Below are 5,026 nucleotides of genomic sequence, written 5' to 3' on the forward strand. Positions count from 1 at the left end.
CTCTAAACCTACTAAGCTGAGAGCCAAACTATGGTACCTAGAGACCCAGTAAAAGTACTGTCACCCCTGATCCTGCTTCAGGAGCTCTGTGGGCATCTCTGTGTAAGACTGTAGCTCATTCTCATTCACTGCAGCAGTGGGGAGCAAGTTCTTATACCAATTCCTTTTTTTCTTATACCAGTTCTTACATACCACTACACAGACGCCCTCACTGGAAAATAAATATTGATTTTTGTTTTAATAGCAATGTCTGTTGACATGTCCCTAACATTTTTAGTATTGTTAATTCATTGCAATTCAGAAAAACAAATAACAGTGAGAAGTTGATAGAAACAGATGGATGTGGGAGGCAGGGATTTTTCAAATTAGAAAGTAGTGGATATAATTAAAGAGCGTATAATTAAAAGCATAATTTCACAACACACATCATGTTTTTTATATTCCAAATTTCAAGAATTCATCCTATTTTTTATTTATATAAAAAATATTTTATATAAATATATTTTAATATTAAAAATATAAAAATATTTTAATATTTTATTTATTTTTTATATATATAAAATAAAAAATATATATAATTTGTTTTCCAGTGACCTCTGAACTCTTTATTGGCATAAGGGCATGCTGCTGTACTGCCTCAGTGTCTCAGAACTTTGGTGTCGTTGGTCTCAGACACCACTTTGCCGTCCACTATCCTGCGGGTGGTGGTCTTTTGGATGGTTTGCATGGAGTTGCTGCTGTCCAGGGCATCACCAAGGTTGAAGTCCTCCCCGTCTTCCAGCAGGCGGCGGTAGGTGGCGATTTCAGCCTCTAGCTTGACCTTGATGTTCAGCAATGCCTCATACTCCTGGGCCTGGCGCTGCCCCTCTGCCCGGGTCTGTGCCAGCTCTGACTCCAAATGCAGCAGGACCCCACTGAGTTGCTCCATCTGCAAGGCGTAGCGGGCCTCCACCTCCCTCAGGCTGTCCTCCAACCTTGACTTCTATTGGGACACAAGAGAGAGGGAAGGGGTGAGTCCAGAGTCCCAGGACTGCCCCCACTGTCCCTCTTTGACTGTGAGACATTTTTTGAACACCTCCTACGTGCCAAATACTAGGGTAAGGGTAGGTGTGGTGGGAAACAACTTATACCCAGCTAAAGGAATTCATGATGGAAGGGCTGGGATTTGGGCTGAGACAGGGTTGGGACTGAGGCCACCTAACAAAGGCCTAGGGTCCATAGAAGCTGGGGCAGGTGATGTGAGGGTACTCACCTGATTTCTCATGGAGTCCAGTTCGAGAACGCGTCAGCTCTGTGAGCATTGTCTTAGCAGCTCTGACCTCAGCAAACCGTGAGGTGACCTCTGAGGTGCTCTCCTCAATCTGGTGGGACCAGGTCTTGGCCAGCTCTTCTTGGTTCTTCCCAGCCAGCTCGTCATACTGGGCCCGCATGTCTGCCATGATCTTGCTCAGGTCCTGGGATTTGGGAGCATCTCCCTCCACAGTCAACCCAGAGCTGGCAATCTGGGCTAGTAGGACTTTTACTTCTTCCTCGTGGTTCTTCTTCATGAAGAGCGGCTCCTCCTTGAGAGCCTCGATCTCTGACTCCAGCTGCAGTCGAGTGATATTGGTGTCATCAATGACCTTGCGGAGCCCATGGATGCCGCTCTCCACAGATTGGCACATGGCCAGTTCTGTCTCATACTTGACTCTAAAGCCATCAGCAGCAAGACGGGCACTGTCAATCTGCAGAATGATGCGGGCATTGTCCACAGAATTTGCAAACATCTGAGCCCTCAGGTCCTCGATGGTCTTGAAGTAATGCACCCAGTCTCTGACCTGGGGCCCCTTCTTCTCCAAGTGTTCCCAGATTTTGCTCTCCAGACTCCGATTATCGTCTCCAGGTTCCTCACTCTGTCCAGGTAGGAGGCCAGGCGGTCGTTCAGTTCTTGCATGGTCTCCTTCTCGGTCTGGATGCCCCCTATTCCTGCTAGACCCCCAGCCATCCCCATGGCCAGGCTCCAGGACCCCCAGCCACCACAGAAGCTGGTGGAGCTGGATACGGAGATCTGGAGCCCGAGACCCCGGCACCTGCATAGATGCTGGCTGCACTGCTGGCAGGCCGGACACTGTAGCTGGGCGCCTGGACTGAGCCCAGGGACCGGTAATTGCTGGAGAAAGTGGTGGAATGAGTAGTGAAGGACATGATGTCTGAAGAGGAGAGAACAAAACTCGGGCGAGCTGGGCTTATTTTATATTCTGAAAGTACCAAAAGCATTGATCTAAATCTACCATGTGGGTCGGACGCGGTGGCTCATAATCCTAGCACTCTGGGGAGCCCAAGGTGGTGGATAGCTTGAGGTCACAGGTTCGAGAACAAGCCTGAACAAAAAAGCAAGACCTCATCTCTACTAAAAATAGAAAAACTGAGGCAAGAGGATCTCTTGAGCCCAAGAGTTGGAGGCTACTGTGAGCTATAAGGCCATGGCACTCTACTCAGGGCAACAGCTTGAGACTGTCTGCAAAAAATAAATAAAAAAAACAATGAAGCTACCACGTGCTTATAAATTTCTTTAAAAGTCATAAAGTCCTTCACAAATTATTCTTTTACTCAAGATTAAGTGTTATATTAGCTATTATATTCTCTAATAAATCCTTTTTACTATTTATACCAATGATTTACACCTTTAACTACGTTTTTAGCTTGCTGCTTATTGTCTTAAGCCCCCAAAAGATAAGTTTTTAAAAAATGCTTGAGATAATATATTTTACATGAATTCAATGATTCAAAAACAACTGTAAAAGAAGCAAATACCATGGCATCTACTTTAGAATTGCTTGATGAATTCCATCCATGTGGTTTAAAATTGTCCTCTATTTTTATTTTGTAATTTTTACCCAATACTTCAGAACTACATATTTTCTTAATTACTCTCACCCTACAATAAGATAGTAAAAACATACCATGATGTACTTATGTATAAAACAAACTCTGGACCCTGCTAATGCATGCAAAACATGTCCCTAAGACTCCTTTTTCTGGTCTCATTTATTTCAGGGCATAGTTCTGGAAGCGATCAACAGATTGTCTCCCTTTGAAGGATATGACTCTAGTTGAAAAAGACTGCAACCAGGAATAGATATTTATTTTCTTTGTGCCCACAGCATACATACTTATTTTAAAATGTTTTATTTTAGCGTTGTGATTTATTACAAAAATAGTAATCATACTGCCAAGAAATTGGCGTATTAAAATCTTGACTAGGTTATAACACCACATTGTTAAGGAATATGAGAAGTCATTACTTATGTTAGGTTTGTTAAGACCATACCAAAAAAAATTGCAAAGGTAACAGGCAAGCATATTCTTAAAATAGCTAAAATTTAACTGCTTACTCTGTGGCAAGTACTGTATCAAATGTATTATGCATATTCACTCATTTAATCACATGACAACTATGGAAAGTAGAAACTATTATTCTCCCCACCTTAGATGAAGAAGGTGGGGTCACAGAGATTACTAAACTGATAGGGCGAGGGTCTGAATCCAAATCCGGGCAATCTGGCTCCCAGGGCCAAAAAGTCTGTACCATCAAACCACACTTCTGATTCCACAGAACCACAAATACTGTGATCCTGAACACAAAAGAGAAATCAGGGATCCTTTATTTGATTTATTTTAAGATTCATGACTGCTATTTTCCCAAGCTCATGGTTAAAAATAATGTTGGAAAACAGTACTGGTGGGCAGTGTTTCTGTCACGCTAGGAGAGGAGGGGGGCTTTAGCTCAGACTTCAAAAGCTCTAGTCTTAAGAAATTTAATCTGCTATTTAGCCTAAATTAGACTATAATACTGGATACTGAGGCTCTTTAAAAAAAAAATACCGAAGATGCCAGGGGTGGTGGCTCATGCCTGTAATCTTAGCACCCTGGGAGACCAAGGTGGGTGGGGGGATTGCTTGAGTTCAGGAGTTTGAGACCAGCCTCAGCAAGGGGGAGAGCCTGACTCTAAAAAATAGCCAGGCATTGTGATGGACCCCTGTTGTCCCAGCTAGCTATTCAGGAGGCTGAGGGAAGAGGCTCACTTGAGCCCAAGAGTTTGAGTTTGCTGTGAGTGGATGATACCATGGCACTCTACTGAGGGTGACAAAGTGAGACTCTGTCTCAAAAAAAAAAAAAATAATAATAATAATAATACTGAAGAAAAACTGAGCAGGAGAGCCACACATTGAATTTAAATGTTCAACAGTTGTCACTATCTGAAACATTGTCCTTTCATTTAAACTTAATTTAAATTTAAAATTAAATTTTATTTTAAATCTTAAAATCTTTAAATTTAAATCTTACCTGGTACACCTTTGTTCCATTCTGTTACTCAGAGAATTTTGGAGTTTAGTTAAAAAATTAACCTCACTCTTTCTTTCCTTCTTGTTTCAAAAAGGATCCTACTCACAGACCTTCAATGAACGGGTGATGTTTTTGTTTTGTTTCTTTCTGTGTTTTAAGAGATGAAAGAAAACATTTGTAAAGTCTCTGGAAAGACATTATCCTCCCCAATTTTATTAAGCCTGAACAGGAGGAATATCAGTATGTTCAGATCCCAAAGCAGTCTTCTTTGTCATCTCTAGATTAAAAATAAATAAATTCTAATTCTTATAAAAAAAAAAAGTCCTAGTCTTGCCAATAAGATCATATTTGAGGCAGAGAAATGTATCATACCAGATGCTATTCAAGAGTTGTCACCCAGCAACCTTCTGATTATTGTTTGTTCTTTGTGTTAGTCTGCCCTAAGAGAATAAATGCTCGATTATAATCACAGAGATATGAGTTCTCTGATCCCTCAGACAGCATGTCTTGTTACAAATTAACAGACTGATATTTATCTACATATGACCTGCCCCAAGAAGGGATCCCATGACATACACCCCTAGCCATCCTGCATTGGATGAAGGGGAAAGCTAGAGGGCTGGTTGGCCACCACAACCCCCACTATCCTCCAAGTCCCTCCCTCTTTCCGTCCTCTCGCCGTGCTTGGGCCACGCCACTG

At 42.2% G+C, this 5,026-nt stretch overlaps 1 pseudogene across 1 annotated transcript; it reads right to left on the reverse strand.

Moving 5' to 3' along the window:
- Positions 1-590: 590 nt before the first annotated feature.
- LOC128561898 (keratin, type I cytoskeletal 18-like) lies at positions 591-2,256 on the reverse strand (annotated as a pseudogene). Its single transcript, XR_008373356.1, has 2 exons — positions 1,253-2,256; positions 591-982 (listed from the first exon to the last, which is right to left on the reverse strand). The product of XR_008373356.1 is annotated as a keratin, type I cytoskeletal 18-like (transcript).
- Positions 2,257-5,026: the final 2,770 nt, after the last annotated feature.

The sequence above is a fragment of the Nycticebus coucang genome, chromosome 12 (genome assembly GCF_027406575.1).
Source record: "Nycticebus coucang isolate mNycCou1 chromosome 12, mNycCou1.pri, whole genome shotgun sequence".
NCBI classification, from domain to species: Eukaryota; Metazoa; Chordata; class Mammalia; order Primates; family Lorisidae; genus Nycticebus; species Nycticebus coucang.